Source organism: Cyanistes caeruleus, chromosome 15, assembly GCF_971803275.1.
Source record: "Cyanistes caeruleus chromosome 15, bCyaCae1.hap1.1, whole genome shotgun sequence".
NCBI classification, from domain to species: domain Eukaryota; kingdom Metazoa; phylum Chordata; class Aves; order Passeriformes; family Paridae; genus Cyanistes; species Cyanistes caeruleus.
The window spans coordinates 15,099,828-15,122,518 of NC_141715.1; positions in this window are offsets into that span (position 1 = coordinate 15,099,828).

Genomic DNA, 22,691 nt, shown 5'->3' on the forward strand with positions numbered 1-22,691 from the left:
TGTGTACAGCCGTGCAGGGTGTGTGTACAGCCGTGCAGGGTGTGTACAGCCGTGCAGGGTGAATCCACACGTGGTGCAGTGTGTGCTCCTGCTCCAGGGATGGCCACCACAGAGCTGTTACAATTCCCTCCACCAGTGTTGGGGTAGCACAGCCTGGATCCACCCCAGCACAGGCACGACCCTCCCCGTGAGCTCAGGCTGGGAGGCAGCCACCCTGGCACACGGTGCACGAGGACAGGAGAACAAAGTAGGGACAACAGGAGCTCCAGGAGGGACCTGAGGGCTGTGCTGTGCTGGGAGCTGGCTCCTGACTCTTCCTGGCTCTGTTGTTCCTCCCTGAGGAGAAGGCCTAGCTGGTTCTTCTGGCTGAGTCATCTCCAGGTCTATCAGCCAGGCTGCAAAATTAAATTCAAAGCTCGTTTTTTTAACACGAAGATCGCTTACATCCAGCTGCACGAGCCACGGCCCCTTTAGGATTTAATAATAAAATGAATGCCCATGACCTGACTGTTTGCTCACGCCTGGATCTTCCTTGATGGATGAACAGAAATTGCTCCCTGGCTCGGGTCATCCGCAGTAAAAATCGCCAGTCGATTGCTGGGCCCTCCCTCAGCTCCTCCGCGTTCAGGGCTCGCTGCCTTCGTTTGGGACCTGGCTTGGAACGGATAATCAATAATAATCAGGCTCGACGCTGCGACGGCACCTTTGATCCGCGGATCTCGGAGCACTTTGCGCTGGATAATGAAGGGAGCCCCTCTGTGAGGCAGGCAGGAGTGGCTGCATTTCATGGGGGGAGCGCAGCCCAAGGATGGGCTGACCCTGCTGCTCTCCGGCTCCGTCCTGCTCCGCATCCCGCGTGCGGACGGCTCAGCCGCTCTAACGTGAGAGAGCTGCTTGGAAAGGGGATGGTGACAAACCTCTGTGTGGCTCGTTCCCTGCTAGCTTGTGGGTCTGCTTCCTTCACCAGACAGCCTGGGTTGCCCTGCTGACGAAGGTATTTTTGGGAAAGTGCTGGTTTAAGGCTCAGTGTAGCAGGGAACAGAGCAGCCTGGGTGAGGTGTGTTTCCCCAGGGACAAGTGATCTCAGGGCTCCTCTGGCCCCAGACTGGGGCTCCCTGTGATGGGCTGCAGCACCTCGGTGGCTCTGTGCGGGGTCCAGAGCTGGGGAGTGTCACTCCCAAGCTAAAGGCCTGGGGAAAGGCACTGGCAACAAGGAGCAGAGCTGTGAGGTCCTGTGTCCAGCCATCCTGCAGAGCGCTGCCACAGCCTGGGCTCTGTTTGCTCCCTGGGGTGGCTTGCACAATGTGACCCCAGCGATGCCAGCTCTGCTGCTGCACTCCAGCCACCCCAGTGCCATGGCTGTGGCCTCACTGGGCCCCACACAGCCCCCAGGATGGCAGCCAGGGAGGAGGCAGCAGGGACCACCAGCACAGCGAGGAGTGCAGGGCTGCTGGCACAGACCTCGGCTAGGGCAGCGAGCTCTGCCTGGGGAGTGCTGTGTCCCCCATGGGAGGGCAGGGAGGGACCCAGCTCTGGGGATGTCACCCCCATGTCCCCAGCCTGCACCCCTCGGCCAGGGTGACATCCAGCTGCTGGAAGGGCTGTGTCCCCAATAGCTGGGCAGTGGGGACAGAGGGCATCCAGCTCTGGGGATGCCACCCTCGTATCCTCAGCCTGCACCCCTTGGCCTTAGAGAAGCGTGTCCCCCCGTGGCCAGCCAGTGGAGGGAGGGGAGGGGCAGCTTTGGGGTTGTCACCCCAGTGTCCCCAGCCCACACCCCACCAGGACAGGCTGCTCTGCTGGTGTCGCAGCGCCACCCCTTGCCTCCCGGGGAAAGTGCCCGCTGGCTTCATCTGCACTCTCCAGCAATTAAGCGACTAATACATTAATTGTTTCTAACCTGCGCATCTCCAAGGTCACCTGTAAGACCGGGAAAGGGAAACAAACCTCCCCAGGCGATCCCTGCCACAGAGCCAAGGGATGGGACTGTCCTCTGGACCCCCCAAATCCTGCCTGGAGCGTGGCCGTGGGGAGCGGCCCCCGCGGGATGGAGGGGGATGCTGGGAGGGGGATGCTGGGAGGGGGATGCTGGGAGGGGGATGCTGGGAGGGGGATGCTGGGAGGGGGATGCTGGGAGGGGGATGCTGGTGCTGGCCTCCAGCGGGACGCGCACCCCGTGCTGGCCACGGGCTGGAAATCGAGGCACGGCTTGTCCATGTGTCCATCCAGCCGCTGCTCCCACCGCCCGCCTCCGCCTCTGCCTTTGTCTCCTCGCTCAGCCGCGCCTCCAGTCTTCAAAGTGTTAAAACTTTTCAGTGTGTGCTGCAGATCCCTTGCCTGCAGCCTCCTGCCCTGAGTCAAATTAATCATGTACTGGGAAACACAGCAGGCATGTACTAGCCCTGGGCATGGTGTATCACGTACTTTCTGGAATCTGTCACATGGGGAGCTTTCTGTTTTAGGCTCAATTGATCCTTTCTCGGTTTGATACTGTGTTTAATTGTGAGACGGGGCTCTGTGTTTTTGCTTCAGCCGAACTTAAAGGGCCGCTCTTCCCAGCCTTGTTTTCAGATGTCCGCAAGAACAGACCGCCGCTGTCTCCTCACCCAAACAAAAAGCCTTTCTCTCCCCACACACAATATCCTCTCTGTATTGTCCACAACAAAGAGCAGGGCTAAATTAATTTTAGGTCCGGCTCTTTTAATGTAGGGCTGGGAAGGGGAGGTGCTTTTATTGCTGCAGCTGACGGCTCAAACAGGAGAGGCGAGAGGTGGCCTGGGCCACCGGGCACTCCCCGGGCTGGGGATGGGGAGGGGGGATGTCCCTGGCCCCCAGGAACCCCCCGAGCCCCCTCAGCTGCAGTGCCTGGTGCAAGGTGAGGTGAGCTGGAGCAGAGCCCAGCCATCAACAGCATCAGCCCAGGTGGGTGAGAGCCTTCCTGGGCTCTCTCCATCCCCAAGGGGGGTTTCCACCTGCCCTGCACTGGGAACAGCGGTCCAGGGAGGCTGGGTGGGAGAGAAGGTCCCTGCACTCCAAAAGTGATGTCCCCTGGAGGCTGGAGTCTCCCTCTGGCTGGCCAGATAGCCATAGCAGGGCGATTTCTCATTCTGTCTCCACACAAATGATTCCGAGAGACAAACAAAAAACCCAGAGCATCCCTTTGAAACTGGTTTAAAAGGGGAAAAATACATTTTTTTTCCATGTGCTTTCCCTTCTGAAAAAAGCTTATCTGGGGCACTCACTGCGGGCTGCCCTGTGGAACGGAGCTGGAGGGGCTGGGGCAGGATCTCCCCAGGGTCTCCTCCCTGCCCTGGTGGGGACAGTCCTCGGGTGTGACAATGCCACTCACCTGCACCAGTGGTCTGTGTGGCTCGTGGCATCAGGAGGGAAGGGCCACACAGCCACCAGGTCCCCGTGGCATCTCCGGGATGTGGGATGTGCAGAAAGGTGGGAAATGGTGAAAATTGAGACAAGGAGAGCTGAGGAGAGCGGGGTTTGGGGAAGGGAGGAGTCTGGTCAGGGGAGTGGGGAGAGGAGGGGATGCTGAGGGGAGCAGAGGATGGGGATAAGGGACGCCGGTTGGAAGATGCAGGCTTTGGGAAAGGCTACAGCAGCACAGGGGTGCTGGGAGGGATGACAGGAGAGGGGAGGGAAGTAGGCTTGTGTGAGCTGGGGTGGTTTTCCACGAATTTAGGCAGAGAATTAAGATTGAAAGGGGAGGGAAAGGTGTTGCAGACAGCTCAACTCTGGCTACTGTTGATGGCTACAGGAGCTTCTGTCCTCATCTTCGTCCCCTTCCCGAGTGGGTGGACGGGGCAGGTCCCAGTGGCCGGAGGGTGGGCAGGGTCCTGGCCAGGCCACCGTGGCGAGCCAGAGCCGTGTGCTGCTCTCTGCCCTGCAGCCCCCCGTTTCTCGGTGGATGGGCAGAAACTTGCTCCTGGGTTTATAAATATTCAGCGCCAGCAAAGCCCATTAATGTTGCATTAGGGCTGTGAATCGGAAAGCCCCAAAGCCAGGCAGCTCCTGCTGCAGCTGCAGCGCCATCCCGGTCCCGCCCATCCCGCTCCAGCCAGCAGGGATGCAGCAAAGTGCTGCTGAAGGGCATCACCTCAGCCCCTCCAGCACAGCCGGCACAGGTAGCGGGGACTGGCACAGGTGGAAGGGAACAAGGGCATGGTGTGGAGGTCTCTGCCCCCACATCTCCCACTCCCGGCAAACGCAACGAACGGAGGTCGAGGGCTGGGTGGGTTTTTGGAGTGGGGTGTGCTGCGAGCCAGGCATGGCCCCCTGGGGTAGAAGATCTCCAGATCTGGCCAACTTTTCAGGAGAACAATGGGAAGCCCCTTGGCTGCGGAGTCAAGCTGACTCGGTGTCTTGGGCTGCTCCCTCCATCCGGCACCGAGCTGCATCTCCAGGAATAGGCAGGAACGCGCGTATTAAAACAGAAGCTGGAGAAAGGAGTTACATCTGTGCAAAGCAGCGATCCAAGTGTTACTATCGGGACCAAATTTTCTCACTTCCAGGAGAGCAGCTCTGAATGTGACAGTCTGCAGACTTGGGCATCAGTTCAGCCAGCTTCCTCATCTCGGCGTATCTCGCAGATCCACCCAGCAGCCGTGTCCCCTCCACTCCAGCAGCACGCCAGTGAGCCGCAGGGGATGGAAGGAGCAGCAGGGCTGGGAGAGGGGGCACACAGAGGGAAGAGAGGGGCTAAAGCTTTGGGGTGCCAGCGCAGAGGTGGAGAGAGGGGCTGGGGAGGCCGGGAAGAGGTCAGGGAAACACTGACAGGGAGGGCACGGTGAACTCCTGGAGGTTGGGAGTTTCATTCTCCTTGGGAATGAAAGGCCCCTAGTGCTGCTGATGTGTCGGGGTTGGCTTCCCAAACCTCCGGGATGAGCTGGAGGGAGCGGCCGTGGCAGAGCTCCCGCGGGGCTGCTCCGGGGGCAGCTCGGTGAGCTCACAGCACACCCAGGATAAAGTCACTGCTCGCTCCTGGCCGCTGAGGTGACACCCTCCTCCCTCTCTCCTTGCTGCTGCTCGGCCTCGTCCCCACAAACTGCTCCTGCTCCTCCCTGCAGAGCTTGGGAGAGGCACCGGGAGCGCACCCCGCCTGGCAGCACAGCCCGAGCTCGGGATATTTATGCAAAGGATGTCCAGGTCTGCAGGAGAGGAGGGGAGGGCTGGGTCCCTCTGGGCTGGAGCAAGGTTCAGTGGCTCTTCAGGATGCCTGCAGCCTCCCCCCCCTGAGGGTTGGGCAGTGCAGGGAGCTGTCTTTGAGCTCCTGGAGGAGAAAAGGACTGAGACAAGAAACTGCTGAAATTAATTTCTGTAGCTCACCTGAAATACTGACCTGAGAATAGCAAAAAATGAAAAAGGATGAGAAAAGGGGAGGTGTATTTCACCAGAGATAAGAAATCCATTTTATATCAACAAATGTTAGAGACAATGAGAAGAAGTCCCGTGTAGTTTAGATAGGGAATCATGATGAGATAGGGAAAAGTCATTTAGAAAAGCAGCAAAGAATAGAGGCTTTGCCTGCTGAGAAATAAATTCTGGGAGGAGTCTGTTTCCCCAGATTTAGAGATGGGGCAGACTGAGGATATGAGGACTGGAGCATCTGTGGGTATCTTGGTGCTTCAGAGCCAAGCAGGTAACTGTGTGTGGATGGAAATGGACTGCCAATCTTTGGGTAAAAGTTTGAGCACAGAAATACAGCAAGAAACTCTCAAGGAAGAAGAAAGCCCAAAGCTGCCGTTTCCCCAGCTGAGCTGGGGTGGCACTTTGGGGTAAGTCACGCTGCAATCTGCCTTGTTGGCTGCTACCCCAGCCAGAAATAAGGGTTTAAAACATCCCAAGGTCCATCCCCCCTGATGGTGAAAAATTACATTTTGTGACTGGATGTAATGACACCACTGGTGTGTTCTGTTACACGCTGAGCTTTGGTGCCACTGCTGCTAAAATGCCTCAGCTTTGACCAAAGGGTGCTTCCCCTTCCTCCTGCAGCTCCTGGTCAAAATCAGGGGTGGGAGGATGCACATCAGCACCGTGGGTGCAGCTGCCTGGAGCTGAGAGCCCGGAGTTGCCAGCATCACAGGAGGGTTTGATTCCACAGGAGTCTTGTGGGGATCTGGAGCACTGCTGAGCATCTTTCAGCTGTGACTTGGTCAGTGCTGGGCCAGCCTGAGGCCTGTCCCTGCTTTCCTGTCTTTTGAAACCGGCATTTTATTTATCAGAAATGGCTTTTTGATGGAGGGGGTGGAGGGGAGAGGAGAATCACTTTTTGGAAGTCATTCCATAGAATCATAGAGGTATTTAGTTTGGAAAAGACCTCAGCAGTGGTCAGCACAGGGAACAATCACTGCCCTGGTCCTGCTGTTTCTGGTACAGGCCAGGTGCCCTTGGCCACTCAGAGGAGCTCCCATGGTACCAGTGTGCCACTGTGGGACCAGCATCAGCAGCAAGCACATCTGCACTGGGAGGCTCCTGCCTGGGCTGCACAGCAAGTGGCATCCAGGAATTTGGGGTCTGCATTTGTGGTGGGGGAGATTTTCTTCAAGGGCTCAAGTTTCACCAGGTTCAGGTTGGACATCAGGAAGAATTTCTTCACTGGAAGGGTGTCCAGGCATTGCCAGGGGCTGCCCAGGCCAGTGGTGGAGTGGAGTTGTTCAAGGAGTGTCTGGATGTGGCACTCAGTGCTCTGGGCTGGCTGACAGGATGCTGATCAGTCAAAGGCTGGACTTGATCTTGGAGATCTCTTCCAAGGCCATCGTCTTGGAAGTCATTTCTTGAACACTTCCAGGGGTGGTGACTCCACCAGCTCTCTGGGCAGCCTGTTCCACTGCCTGACCACCCTTCCAGAGAGGAAATTCTTCCTGATGTCCACCCTGAGCCTCCCCTGGCCCAGCCTGAGGCCGTTCCCTCTCCTCCTGTCCCTGTTCCCTGGCAGCAGAGCCCAACCCCCCGGCTGTCCCCTCTTGTCAGGGACTTGTGCAGAGCCACAGGGGCCCCCTCAGCCTCCTTTTCTCCAGGCTGAGCCCCTTTCCAGCTCCCTCAGCCTCTCCTGGGGCTCCAGCCCCTTCCCAGCTCCGTTCCCTGCCCTGGACACGCTCCAGCCCCTCAATGCCTTTCCTGAAGTGAGGAGACGAGACAGGAAACAGCACAACCCAAGGGAGAGGTTTCCAAAGACTGAAGGAACCACCTCCAAACCCCAAGAAATCCCCTTGGGAATAACCCAGGGAACCCAGGGAATAAGCTGATCATCTGTGGGGGCAGGGAAGGAATTTGTCACCATCTGCCTCTTGTCTCTCTGCTGTGGGGAGTAATAAGCAAGCAAGGAAGGGAGGATTCAGCAGTGTTATTAGGTGGAGAACGGCATTATTCCCCCTGTCTGCACCGTATAAATGAGTGTGTATTTTTCATAATGGGGGAATACATGCAGGGAGAGAGAAAAAATGTTTTAAAAAAGAAAGAAGGAAAGGGGGGAGGGGGGAAATGAATCGATATAACGGAAGCATTAGGGCACTCAGGGGAGTGTTTTACTGGGGCCATTAATATACTTCTCAGGTGGTAAAAGCCACTTAGCCTTTAAAAATGATAATGAAATGTTAACTACCCAAAGCATTATTGCTGAGTCACGGAGAGCCAGGCAGCCCTTCAGCTCCCATCTGATCGAGGGGTGCTGGCAGGGCTCTGGCCATGGTCTGGCATTTCCCACCTCGCTGGGCTCATGGGAGCCCAGCTCCAGGCAGCCCTGCACTGCTGGTACTGCTGCTCCAGCACGGGCACCCCTGCCAGCCGTGCCCCTCGCTCCTCACACACCTGGCACTGCATCATCCATCCTGCAGCAGGCACAGTTCCCCCTTGCACAGGGGAACCCAACCCCTGGCAGGGCAGAGAGGAGTGAGGAGGAACAGACCCAAATGCTGCAGCCACGCTGCTCCCAAGCCTAAGGGAGCAGCATGGGAATTGGGAAGGCCACCAGCACTTACACAGATCCATGCACGAGGATGGTTTGAAGTGGAAAGCTGCAGATGCCACGGTCTTGTCTGGCTGCAGAGGATCCCACGCTGGGGAAGCTCGGGATCATGAGCACCACGAGTGTCCAGCTGCTGAGCCAGTGCAGGGATGAGATGTGCAAGGGCATGAGGTTCCCTCTTGTCTCTCAGGAGATGGCACAAAGCAACAGTGGAGGCCTCATGGAGATTTAGTCTACAAACCCTCGGTGACTGCAGGTACCTGGCTGGTAACACCCCAAACTGCTTGACCAGCATGAGGTCCTGGAGACCTCCTGGTGTTGATGGAGACCCCCATGTCGATGAACATGCACAGCTTTGGAAGCATTGGACACCCCTAAATTACTGGCCAGCCCTGGAAATCATGGGGATCAAATTCTGGCTGTGTATTTTTTTCAATGGGAGAAGAGGAGGTTTACTCTGCAAAGGGGCAGGAATTCTAATTTCTAATTTTTTATGTATCTCTGATTCTTATTTGATTGTGAGGGGCCCAAACAGCCCCCCATGGTGTCACACAAGAAAATTCAACAGGCTGGCATGGTCCAGCAAGCTGCAGTGTGAGATGAAGGTCTTCTCCTAGGACGATTCAGTGCCCAAGCAGAAAATTAATTTCCTTCCATCCATCTGTATATGACCCAAAACCTTCCCTAGTCAGGGAGATTATGAAGTTTTTTCACGAATGTGGATTGAAAGTCAGAGGTAGCTGTGAAGGATTCTGGAGGAGGACTGTGTCTCTGGGGGGACAGGGAGCAGCTTGGCTCCTGGAGGCACACCATCGCTCTCATCCACTGCACCCGCTTCAGGCGCTATTGGAAACCTATTTCCGGGGAATTTTTTTACTTGGATGAGGTTTCACCTCTGTTAGGGAGGAACTAGCAACACCTAAAGCAACCAAACACCTCTTTTTACCCCTTTTAGCCCCACACAGAAGTCACTGCATTTGCAGTGGGATGTGTTTGGGAGTGCTGGCTGTGGCACAGATCCCGATAGCTGCAGCGTACAGGGCAGAGTTAAGGATATCACAAAGGCGTGTTTGGGACCCCTGCACACCACTGAGCAGGTTCTGAGTGTCCCCAGCCATCCTGGCTGGTCCGAGGCTGCATTTCCCCCGTGGCTTGTGGGGGAGGGCCCTGTTCACCAGCATCTCTCTGGGAATGCAGCCCCAAGGTCAGTGTGCCCTGCACACGATGCCAGTGCCCCTGGAGCCCGGGCAGGGCAGCGGCGGCTGCTGCTGCACACCCAGCTCCCTACCTGGCAGGGGGAGAGGGAGGAATAGCACCACCTCCCTTCCCTGCCTCACCTCCGTGCTCCATCCCCTTCCAGGGGGATCAGCAGGATCTGCCCTGCTCCTGCAGGTCCCGCTGGGTGATGATGGAGCAGGGTCACCCCATGGTGCTCCATCCTGCCCTCCTGCCCTGCAGCTGGGGCTGTGTCCCGTCCCTCACCCGGAGAGGAGCGGCTTCTCCTTGTGCTCTGCCCACAGCCCGCAGGTACTGAGGGCATCTGAAGGGCATCTCCTTCCAGCGTGGCACTGCTGGAATGAGAGGACACAGAGGGCTTTAGCCCTGCTGAGAGAAGCGCTTCTCAAAGCGCGGGTCACGCCGTGCCTGAGCTCGTCGGGGATGCTAAATGGGTCAGGGCAGCTCTCCGGGCTGGGCAGAGCTCGGCCGGGGCTCGGGATGGACCAGCCCTGCTGCCCCCCAGCCCCGCTGGCCCCAGGACAGCCCGGGGCCAGCCCCTCGCCCCAGTGGCACCGCCAGCCCCGCTATTGAGAAGGACGGAGCCGCCTTGAGCTGGAGCGCTTTATCCCCAGCGCCCGCTGTGAGCAAAATTGCCTGGGATCAGCTGGTGCGAGCCAATTTTTCTCGCAGCAGGGGCTGCAGGTAAAGCACCTCGGTGGAGAGGAGCTTGTGCTGCTCTGAACTTTTCTGCTGCCCGCCTGAACTCGGGGAAGAGGAGAAGGGATATTGAGTGCGCTCAAGCAGAAGCAGAGAAGATGCCAAGAGAGGAGAGAAGCAGATGGAAAAGACAGAGAAAGCTCAAGATGAGGAGAGAGCAGGAAGGAAGGAGCAGAGGAAGGATAAAGCAAGAGGGAGGTGAGAAAAGAGCTGGAGCTGGGATGCCACAAAGCAGTGGCCAAGGCAGCAAGAGAGCTGCATCTTCTCTTTCTTGTCCTACAAACCAGACACAGACGTGGCAGCAGCTAATCTTCCTGGCTCGTGAACAAAAGGATTCTTTTCATGCCAGTAATCCAAGAGCTGCCATGCCACGGCTCTCCCAGCTCATCTGCTGTGAATGCACTTCTGTGGCGTCCAACTGAACGGGTTAGCAAAATAAAGACAGATGGCAATGGATTAGCTCTAACACTTCTTCTGTATCACAATGCAATCACTGCAGTCTTCTCCACTGCCTCCTCTCAGGACAGTTTGCTTGTGCTGCAGCTGTGCAGCCACCCCCAGGCACACGCACGTGTCCCAGCTCCAGAGCCACAGCCCTGCAAGCAGGAAAGGTTTGCCATGGTTCTTGTCTTTGTTCCTGTGGTCAGAGCTGTGGTCAGAGCGAGGGGCGATGGCAGCCACCTCTCCACTGAAATGGGATTTCTCTGAGGCATGTGGTAATGAAGGAGATGCATTGATGAGCAGCATTTTTAACATCTAGACCCATCATCCCTAAGAGTGGGGCATGGGGTCCATTAATGATATTAAATGATATAACAGAAATGGGGGTTGATGCCACCTCTCCACAAGTCAACAAGGAGACTTCTTGTTGTCACTGTCAGACACAAAATGATTCACACAGACACAGCTCAAAGTGTGATGGAAGAAAAAGAAGGTTTATTCTGTCCTTTCAGTATTTATAGGTTTCTGACCACAACCAGGGATTGGATAGTCAGGTTAACACGTTCCCAACCACACTGGCTGTGAGAGACATCCATCAAAAGGCAAGTCTTTAATAGAATGTATAAACACCTATGTTTATAGTTGCTTTCCTGGGAAAGTGGCTAGAAATTATGAAAACAATATTGAAAGATCTGATTCTCAGGGTGACATCGTGTCTTCTTCATTTAGTCCACTTTGCCCAAGTCAGGCTGGCTGCAGATGTGACAGGAACATTCATTTCTGCTGGACACAAAGTGTCCTGGAGACAGCCTGGCTTTCTTTAAACTGGAACATTTTTCCTATGGTTTTCCAGCCAGAAGCTATGTGGGAATTCTAGCACCAAGTATCATAAAGAGCTGATCTTCACAACTTTGTTGGTATCTATCCTTTCCAACTGCACGCGTTGTTTGGGCTGAGCTGTCTCCTGCAGCAAGGGAAGTTTCACCCTAACATCTCAGTGGAGCCTGTCTCAGCTCAGTTTTACTGGCTTTGGCATCTCTGGTGCTACTGGTAACTTCAGGAACACCCAGGTTCCTCAGGGTGGACACGTTTCTGTGCTGCTGAAGGAGCCTCTGAGCTCATTCAGTCCGTGGGATGTCTTCTCCTCTGACCCTGCCATTTGGGAAACCATCCCTGCTGAATCCTCATCCACGATCACCACATGGGCCAGCAGTCCCATGAAACTGAATATTCTTAGAAGTTCTGCCAGGTACAATTCAACCAATTTTTTCTGTCACTGGTCACCTAGAGTTCATAAAAACAAAAATAAACAAAAAAACTGAAACTTTTGCTCCCTGAAGAACACTGAGACTTGAGTTAATGCTCTTGACAAGAAGATATCTTGTCTGCATTGTCTTTGGAATTGTCTTGTTTATTTACAACCTATAAGGAAGATAAGGCATTTAGTCCTTAAATGAGTCCTGCTTTGAGCTGGAGGATGGAGCAGATGACTGTCCTTTTCCAACCCCCTGTCTGTAAGCGGAAGATCCCACTGAGATGCTCTAACCTTGCAGGTGAGTCCAACATCTCAGAGCTGAACCTGCCTGATGGATGTTCTGAGTGTCCAGCCCTGCCTGCCAGCCTGCTTAACCAAGCTGTGTTCCTCAGTGTGCCCAGGGACATCCTTATGGATGTCCTTTGCTATTTTCTGTGGATATTTGATCAGTAGAATTCCTGATAATCTTACTTATGCCTAAAAATATCAAGTTTGTTCCAGGATGCACTGGAATAATGTACTGGGTCCAGTTCTGGGCCCCTCGCTACAGGATACACCTGGAGGTGCTGGATTGTGTCCAGGGAGGAGAACAGAGATGGGAAAGGCTGTGGAGCCCAATTCTGATGAGCTGGAGAAGCTGAGGGGTTCAGATCCCAGAGCAGCGATGGAATGAGGTGTGTGGGAGCACCTCTGCCACCCATCACACCACTGCCCACAGGAGAATCCTGGGTGAACAGCAAGCTGTGAGATCATGGAGGATACCAGGTGAAAGCAGGATGCTTTGGGAAACGCAGGTGACCTCTGAAACAAGCTCTGACAAAATCCCGGTGCCCTCTGCACTCAGCTGTGTCCATCCAAGCTGAGAGGGAGTGAGGCTGGTAGGAGCTTGGCCCTTGCTGGAGCTGCACTTTCCTGGCAGGCTGAGCAGTTCTGCTGGAATGGTTGCTCAAGCAGGGCTGTCTGCAGTCCCCTGCTGCCCTCCCCTCTCCAGAGGCACTGGGAGAGCAGGGGCAGAGATGTGCTCCAAGCAGAGCTGTCAGTGCTCATGCTGAGAACGCTTCAGTGCAGCACCAGGGACCTGCCCACCTTGCCAGGCAGGGTCAGTGCGGGCTGAGATCCTCACTGCACACCGACTGATATCAACAGTTTCATCTCAAGGAGCCAGAAATCAGAATTATACATCCCAGAGCCCAGCCCAGAAGGGACAAACACTCCCATCACCATGACAGCGTTAGGAGCTCGCCCTGAGCAGGGCCAGGACACGCTCTGGAGACGCTGGGGAAGCAAAACATCAAACAACCTTCCACAGCCTGAACTTCTTCAACACAGAGCGAGGCATGTTTCCCCTCATAAAATGTAAGACTTGTTCCTTTCCTGCTGGCATTCTGAGCTCTGCCAAAGCCAGGCTGAGCGGGCAGCCTGGATTTTGACACTTCCTGTCTTCAGGGCGCTTGAGTTTTTTTGCAACCTCCTCTTTGTGTTTGCCTTTTTTCTTGTGCAAGGTGGAATTGGACAGGCAGCCAAGCAGCAGGCACCGAGTGTGTGCTGATGACAGCCTGCCAGGGCGTCCCGGGCTCCTCCAGGATGCTGACAACAGACAAGCCATTATCACCCCTCCCATGCCTGGGAAGGGTCTTGCCAGGGGTGATTGCAATCACAGCCCTCGGCACAGCTTTCCCTGCGAAGCACACACAGCGTTGAGGGATGCAGTTTGACTGTGTGGGAACCAGCAACTGCTCCTTTTGCCACCTGACCTGCTCAGAGGCTTCTTCCAGCTGCTCCATCCCACCTTTCTGCTGCCCACAGGGTTACCTCTCCCCAGAATGACACCCTTCCTTACTCTGCTGCACTTGTGCCACTATTGCCAAGGGCTCCTGGTGACCCAGCCAGGAAAGGCTGACACTTTGGGACAGTTGTGTCCCCCTGGGGAGCAGTGTGCCAGCCTGGCACTTTGGGACAGTTGTGTCCCCCTGGGGAGCAGTGTGCCAGCCTGGCACTTTGGGACAGTTGTGTCCCCCTGGGGAGCAGTGTGCCAGCCTGGCACTTTGGGACAGTTGTGTCCTCCTGGGGAGCAGCGTGCTCCCTTCCCTCGCAGCCCAAAACAGAAGGCAGCTGCTGCTGCTGATGCTGCAGGTGGTGATTCAGCCTTTGCCCTGCCAGGGCCTCCCTGGAGACCAACACCTGGATCCTGCCAGTGCAACTGGAGCCTCCAGCACACGGCTCTGCTCCCTGTAATGGCCACTGGGTTTGTAATCAGCTTGGGAGGAGGTGGGCAAAGGGGTAAAAATGGGGCATTGGGATGGGCAGAAATCTTCAAAGGCTCATCCACAGCAAAACCAGGGAGCTGCAGCCAGCACAGGATCATCTCCTTCATAAACCTCCTAAGGCAGTGCTGCAATTTGCATCTGGATGCGTTTCATTCCCTATCAATGTTCATTAGCAGCTGCCCAGCACTAAGCTGCCTGCTTGGGAATAATTAGTCCCTTTCTCTGAAGGTCATGGCAGTGCTAACATCATAACTTCCCTTTCTTTGATGGTGCAGACAGTTGGATGCTGTGAGCATCCTTTAAAATGCTCCTGTGAGAGGTACCCGGAGCACACAGGCAGTGGGGCAGCACGGACAGCCAGCTTGGTGCTGCTGGCCCTCATTTTTACAGCAAATACCAAAAGTTGCATGGCAACTTTGCTGCTTGAGCTGGAGACAGCAAAGGTCTGGAACAGAGCGGGAAGAATGGAATAAACCTGAGAAGCAGCGTGCTGTTTGAGTTTTTGCTCCTATTGTAAGCTCAGGGCTCTTCATTCAGCCATTCACAGGCAGAACAGCGGCTCCAGGACAGGGTTTTGGTGGCTGGGTCACCATAACTCTTCCCTGCCCTCAAGCCCGTGGGTTTGAGCACTGAAAAGTAATTTTCAGTGACTCATGCGTCAGTGTTAGCCAGCCAAGGTTGCCCCAGGGGCTGCATCAGCTTTGAAGAGACTCTTCAGAGAACAGCCTGTGCAAATGGGGACATGGGAGCTGCTGCTTCACAGCAGAGTGGCCTCCTGCTGGGGTTTGTGGCCAGCTTGGGGACAGGAATGCTCCACTTCCAGCTGTGGATGCAGCACTTCCCACCCGTGGGCACAGAACTCCAGAGCTGCAGCCACTCCCAGGGCTGGTCAGAGCTGCCTGCTGGCTGTGCCTGTGCTCAGGAGGCAAGGGGGAGCTGGGAGGGTGTGTGGCAGTTCCTTTGAGGCCTGGCCACACTGCACAGCTCAGGATAACTTCCACCTCACCTTCCTGGGGAGCCTCTGTTCCCAGGCCACAGCAGACACCTCTGCAGGACATGAACTGTGCCACCTCTGCCAGGTGGCTCTGGCTGCCCTTGGGAATTGCAGCAATGTCCCCTCCCTGACTCGTGGCCGTCACTCCTGGCTCCTCCAGCCCTGCCTGCTGGGTTATTCCCTGTGTCCCAGAGGGCACCAGGTGGCTGTGCCTGTGGTCAGTGTGTAGTGACCAGGTGTGCAGTGCAGGATGAGGGATTCTGGCTGCAGCAATGTGACTCTGGGCAGAGCTCTCACTTCATCAGGGCACTCTGCTTTGTTCTCCATGAATTTCAAGAAAATTATCTTCAGGGCATGGTACAAGGTGGATTGGTTCTCCTTCAGGTCAGGGTGTTGTTTCCATGGCCAACCCAGCCTGATTTTATCAAGGATTCCCAGCACAGACAAATGCCAGTGTCCAGCTCTGGGCTCCAAGCACAGGAAGGAGCTGGAGCTGCTGGAGAAAGTCCAGAGGAGGCACCAGGACAATCAAAGGGATGGAGCAGCTCTGCTGGGAGGAAAGGCTGGGAGAGCTGGGATTGTTCAGCCTGCAGAGGAGAAGCTTTGGGCTGAGCTCATTGTTGCTCCCCAAAGGGAGCCTGCAAGAAGGATGGAAAGACAATTTACAAGGGCCTGGAGTCTCTGGGCAAGGAGAAATGGCTTCCCACTGAGAGAGAGGGTTTAGGATAAACATTAAGAAGAAATTCTTTCCTGTGGGGGTGATGAGCCCCTGGCACAGGGTGCCCAGAGAGGCTGTGGATGCCCCTGGATCCCTGGAAGTGTCCAAGGCCAGGCTGGATGGGGCTTGGAGCAACCTGGGACAGTGGAAGGTGTCCCTGCCCATGGCAGGGGTTGGAACTGGATGAGCTTTAAGGTCCCTTCCAACCCAAACCATTCTGTGTTTGTGTGGATATGACCTTTGTGTAAATATGACACAGCAAGTCTTTGTTCCACTGGAGTAACCTGCTTTTTAAAACTTTAAATAAGGGAATAAAGTGTAAGCTGGAGCCATATCAAACTCCCAAGCACATGGATAGCTGTTTTACTTGATTGAATCCATGCAGAGACAGTTTCTTATTAAATAGACAAGAGGTACTCCATCTATTAAAACCTTGCATGAAGGTGAAGCATGTTTAGGTGTCTCTGCAGAGGGCTGCATGCTCTGTTGAGACAGGGGCTGGCTGTATTTTGTGTTTCATGCAGCACCTAGGAAGGCTGGGGTATAAAATCCAGCAGCTGCACTCCCTGGTGTAGGATGCCAGTGCACGCACAGCTCCGTGCATCAGTGCAGCTGTGGGTCACTGTGGGATGGCTTGATGATGAGAGACTTGCATAGGAAATGAGAGAAAATAATCAGGCATTGAGTGCTGGCTGCTCCTTCCAGCCCTGCTCTGCCCACAGGTCACTGGCAGCAGCTGGAGCACTGGTGGCTGTGTGGGAGCTCTGAAGCCCAGCTCTGGGGTTGTCCAGGCATTCTGGATTGCTTTCTGGTTGCTTTATTCCAGTGGTGTGATGGGTACCAAGGTTAACAGGACATCTACGACCCACAGGGTGCTCTGGGCTGAGCAGCCCCTCCCCACCCAACTGCAGCTCCTGTGGGATCTCATAATTCATAATGAGTCTGCTGAGCACTGAGGTGCTGGAGTGAGTCCAGAGAAGGGCAGTGGAGCTGGGGAAGGTCTGAAGAAGCTATGATTCTCTGCTACAGCTGGACATCTCTGGTTCTTCATGCCCAGAGAATGCAAATCTTCCTGTGCCCTCTTAGATACAACCTACTCCTCACTCCCCAGCCCTCCAGCTTGTCTCAGGCTTTCCCCTCTCGCAGTTCCCCAGCTCAGACACTCAGGATCACAGCTCCAGGATGGGCTGGAGTATTGTAGGGCAGTGCTGAGGCAGAAATTTTCATCAGTTCATGAATGGCTTTTAAAGAAAGGCTGTTTCATGTGGTTCAGTGGAATAGTTCAGAACAGTCCATCTCAATCTCTCATTTCCATGTGCTGCTGAGCCCCACTGAGAAAAGCCCCAGAGCCCCTCACACGACCTTCTCCCAGCCAGCTTTCCATGTTCACTCATTTCTTCTATTTCCCCTTTTCCCAAGGACTTGTTTTGTCTCTGCAGGGTTGTGTTTGTGTGTCTGGGTCTTTGTTGTAATTTCAAGCAGCTTCTGGTTCTCAGGACAGACTCTGTAAAGGCAAGATGAGGCTCTCAGACCCGTGCTCTGCTCTGCAGAGTTTAAATAGGCCCAAAATTTTATTGCAAACTCATTCAACTCCTTTTGCCTGTCCCCAGTCCCTCCCATCCTGACCTCAGTGTCTCTTGGGTCCTTGCTGTCCCCAGGTCCTTCCTTTCCATGAAAACACACTGAAGCAACGAATTCCTTCCCACATATTAAACACCACTTGGCCATGACCACCTCATGGAGCATTGGCTTAAAAAGATTTATTTAAATTCATTGAAGGGCAAAGGCAGTGCCCACCAATCTGATAGCAGAGTTTGAGTTTCATGGACGTGGGATCTGTGATTTAAGAGGTTTTCCAGGCACCATGGTGCAACAATTCTCCTTCCCCAGCAGGATTGGGGAACTGACCTCTCCTCTGTGCCTTGGAATGCTCCCCCTCAGTTCCTGTGCTCGTAATACAGAGCCTGAACATTTCACCATTACTGGAAGATAGTTTAATCCTCTTTGTAACTTGGCAGAGCAGATTAGAGTTTCTTCTATATTAAATTAGAGGCTTCTCTAAAGCATCCTAAAAAGAGCTCATTTCATTAGCATGCTGTTGATTTATTATTTATAATGACTGTTTACAAAACAGCCTGTGAAGATGACGAGGCCCCAGTCAGGTGACTGCATATTTCTACAGGCAGATCCAGCCCTCCACAGCAACCTGCATGCCTGGGCTCTGCAAAAAAAAAAATTAGCTGCTGATTAGAAGTGATTTGCAAGGAGAGTTTTAAACGTGCTAATCCAGCCCTGGCTGGAGGAATGTTGCTGTGATGAAGCTCATGGTGGACCTTAACCAAGGGTTTTAGTGATGTTTGCCACGGGCTGTCCATGTTTGCTTCTTTCTCAGGGGCATGGAATCCCAGAATGGGTTGGGTTGGAAGGACCTGAAAGCTCCTCAAAGTCCACCCCCTGCCATGGACAGGGACACCTTCCACCATCCCAGGCTGCTCCAAGCCCCTCCAACCCAGCCTTGAGCACTTCCAGGGATCCAGGGGCAGCCACAATTCTCTGGGCACCCTGTGCCAGGGCCTGCCCACCCTCACAGGGAAGAATTTCTTCCTAATGGCATTGGGGAAGCAAGAATTGGTGCAGTTCTGTGTTTCCCCTTGCTGGTCTCTTCCTCTGAGCACCATCCCTTGGGTGGACTGGTCCCAGAAGTTGTGTCACCCTCCCCAGAGGCTTGTGACATTTTAGCACCTTCAGCCTAAACTGGAGTCAAGTCCTCTGTAGCTTGAAAGGAGCCTGGGGCAGTGTTGTCCCCTCCTGAGCTGGAGGGGGTCTCTCCAAACCCACTTTTTCAACAATTTGCATACATTGAGCTGATTAGCAAAAGCCTGGTGGGTGCTGGGCTTGATTCTCGTGGTTTGGGAGGTTCCTTTACCCTGCACAGGAGGGGAGAGGTGAGTGCTGGGCAGGGTGGAACATCCCTTCCTGCAGCATCAGTCACAGAAACACCACCCAGAGCAGAGGTTCCTGAGCCTGCAGGTACTGGAGAAATGGCCAGGGACCTCTGGCTGTGCCCAGGCCAGCAAAGGGAGGAGATGGATTGCTCTGCTGCCCGAGCTCTGCTGCAGTGACACAGCCAGCGAGCTCCAGCCAGCAATGCCAACATCAAGAGTCTGGCTGGTGGTGCAGGTGCTTTTCTCTGAAGGAATCAGGCTGGGTTGGGCTCCTTTTTCAGGAGTGATTTTTCTCTTCTCTTTGTTCTGCACCTCTGGTAATTTCTGTTCCAGAGAGACGCTCAAAAAATCCCTCCCAGATAACATCCCTTGGCTTTCAGGAGGAAAACACCCTCCTCAATCCTCCACACAAAGGCAGAAATCTGGCAGAGAGAAGGCAGAGATCTCTCCTGAAGGCTGGGCTTCCAACAACTCATCCTGGATGCCGAAGGTCCTGGCCCCTCCCTGAGGACTGCAGTCTCTGCAGGGCTCATAAAGCCACATCAGCTGCTAAGTGGAGGTAAAACAAGAAGTTGTGGCTGCTGTTAAATCACAAATCTTCCATGCAGGACTGAGAAAATGCCTCTAAATAAGTATGGTTTGTTATTGATTTTGTTGGGGGGTGGGTTTTTTTATTATTATTTAAAATTTTTTTCATTTCTTAGAGAACATGATTTTCCTATCAGGCAATGAAGGCATGGGACCAGCACTGCTTTAGCACAATGTTCTCCTCTACATCATCTTTCCTCCAGAGGAAGCACTAAGGGGAATCTTCAGACTGCATCCAGGCCACAGCACAAGAAGGACATGGACCAGCAGGAGTAGGGGCAGAGAAGGCCAGGGAGATGCTCCCAGGGCTGGAGCCCTCTGGGGGTGTTCACCTGGAGAAGAGAAGGCTCCAGGGAGACCTTGGAGCCCCTTGCAGTGCTCTGAGGATCAGAGGGCTCACTACCCCTGCCACCTCTTTGTCCTGTGGACTCCTGGGACAGCTTGTCAAATGATTCCATGCAGCTGGAGAAAGTTCCATCTCATTTAATCAATCTGCCTGCTGAAATCCCAGGTGGTTCCTGAAAAGGAACTCCATCAATGTTTTTTCAGTCTGTATTAAAAATCCTACCATGTTTTTTTAGCACAAAAGGGGAAAGAAGAGAACCTTCTATGTTCAGGACATTTGGGACATGGCTAGAATTTCATCCATCTGTGATTGACCCTCAGACCATCATACTCCATTTATTTCTCGGCCAAAGTGGCTGAATCCAGTCCTTTTCCCTGAAACACGATGTCTGAATTCAGCTTTTTGGATGGATCTGCTCTGCTCCATCTTGCACCTCAAGTCCCTGTCTCTGTGTTGGGCTAGAAGACAATCTTTGCTGCCTTCAAACACACCTCCAGAACTGGCTGAAATTCCAGGATCTGCAGGCCCCTGCCTTGCTCTCCCCTGAAATGAGGGTCCTGGCATGTTCAGGGGCACGTAACTGAGACATAAAGCACTTGGATGGGAAATCAAGGACAGCACTTTCCCCACAGGTACCTGTGGCTCCGTGAGACACAACAGGGACTCAGGGCTTTTTGTGTCAGATGGATTCACCTTCCCAAGCCAACAACCCCTCTCCTGCACGGAGAGGCTTCCTTTGATTTTCACACGGCCCTGGGGAAGGCGCTGGGTTCTCCCACCCCTGTCAGACGTGCTGGGTCACAGCTGGGCCAGCTCTCCCACAGCCAGGGCCCCGTCACTGCTGTCCCGCTGTGACGTGGCACGCGGGACACAGCTGCCATGGCAGGGCTGGCGCTTCCCGCCACGCGAAGGACTCGTGTCTGCCTAAGGATGGGTCGGGGCATCAGCAGCTGGGGAGGCACAGTCCAGGAGTTTTGCCTCCTCTTTTTGGGTCACAAATTGTTTGTGAGCAGATCCAGGCCTCCTTGCCCTCATCCTTTCAAGGTGTTTCCTCCATCCTCCCATCCATGCCCTGGTATTTCCTCATGTGCTGGGTCCCCTGGTTTCTGGCCCCTGTGTGGGTTGTAGGCTAAAGCACCACCACTCAAACACCCTGTGTCTGCCTCTGATAAATTCTCATGAGGTCACATGTGCTCTGTCCTGCCCTGCTGGACTGACAGGAGCCCAGAAGATTTGACTCCAAGTATCAACCTTATCACTTCTGAGTTACTCAGAAACTTCAACTCATCAACACATGGGTGATGCAGCCCTGTTATCCCAAAGATGTTCTCCCTTACAAGAGTTGGTGCATTTTTACAGGAGGGAAACCCCAAACTGCACAAACAAAGTTCTTTTGTGTCCCTTTTTATTTGTGGTTGATGCTACTGTTGTTTTTCCAAAGCTGAAGGATGAGCGGTGCATCAGAACGAGAGGAAATGACCACGTTGAATGGTAATAACTGGATTAAGGGATTCAGGAGCTGACTCTCACCTGTGCTGTTTATAATGCAGATTAACTATTTAATCCATCTGCATCTCCAGTTTCAATTCTCCATTCCCCTTGTCTTGCTTTCCCCTGATGTCCCTCCCTTGCTGCTCTGAGGCCTCGTAGCCGGATCCCTCCCGTGCCCTCCTCCTGGGGCTGTGAATTTGCCCACATCCCAGTGCTGGCTGTGCTCAGCTGCTCCGTGGGGAGCCCCCTGAGTGTGGGCTGTGTGCTGCTGGTGCCTGACCAATGAGCCCTAGGACTGCTCTCTCTCTAGGAACCGCTCTAATGGCCGTGGCGGCGGGGATGATTAATCAGGAAATGGTAAAGAAAATGCTTGTAATGAAGCACTTGGATTCCTGACTTTACTGGGGGGTGCCAACTCACAAACAAGGTCATGGAAAAGAAATCCATTGAGGAATTGAGGGTGACTCAATACAAGGGCTTTAACTCTGGGTCAGGAAGTCTCTAAACCACAGCCTATTGCAGCCTGGAAGGATATCATGGGGAAGATGATGCTGTCCTGGGTATTGGTCGGTGCTGGGGACAGGTGCTGAGCCTTTGGACAGCTGTGTCACACCACAGCCATGACATCTTTTAGCAGATTTTGGTGGTGGGGACAGAGAGTGGCCCTTGCCATGTACCATGGGACAGGGAGTGAGGCACCAGGCTTGGTGTGTGTGTGCCACCCACCCCTCCTCTCTGCTTGCACTGAACATGTCCTGTGGGAGCTACACCTGAGCCCTTGGAGAAGACAGCAAAACATCTCCAAACCTGGACTCCCCCTCCTGCTCCACCACAGTGCAAAAGCAGGGCCCAGCCCAAACTCCTCTGTGGAGTCTTTCCCAGTATCTCAAGTTCCTCTGCCAGCTTGGTGTGGGACCAGCCAGACTCAACCTGTAAACGTGGGGTGAGCTTGGCCTGAAGTCACAGGGGCATGGGAGGTCCTGCTTTCTGCACTGGCAGCACAGGCTTCACATCCCCTTCCCTCTGGAATTTTTCAGATTCTCATTTTTTTTGTCTCTGCTACTGAATCCACATAGATTATATGAATGTGAATGTATGTTTGTTAAAGACCCCAAATACATCCCTGAGATGAAAAGGCTGTTTTCAAATCGTGGGTTTTAAAGGGGCATCTGCCAGAAAGGGCTGAGGGTGGATAATACATCACATACCAGCCCCTGGCTGAGAGGAATAAGCAGCATTGCTGATAAGCTCATTTGATAAAGCCTTTGCTGGGCACTGCAGATGCAGGCTAAGTCCAGCCTTTAATATCTGTCCCAGTCCCACAGGCAGTGCTCTCAGACAGGGCTGCCAGGAAATATTGTAACCCTGTCCACCTCTCATGCAGCTTTCAGTGAGTCCTGACAAGTCCTCACCGTGTGGTCTCACATGTCACAGCTGTCACTGACCTGGCCATGGATCACCAGCTGGCTCCCACGCAAAAGCAGGCTGGCACCAAGGTTTCACAGGCAGCACAGACCCTTTTTGCAGCTCCATGGGGTTATGGTGTCCTGTATGGTTGAAGCAATGATTAAATCCCACATAATCATTCCAGCTGGTCACTTGACCACACAAGAGCTTTTCTGTGGGAAGCTGCTGATGTTGCCCCACGAGATTTGATGCTGGGGCTGGGTCCTAACAGCCTTCACATGCATGAGCTTGTCTGATCATGACAGATAATGGATGGGAAGGAGCTGCTC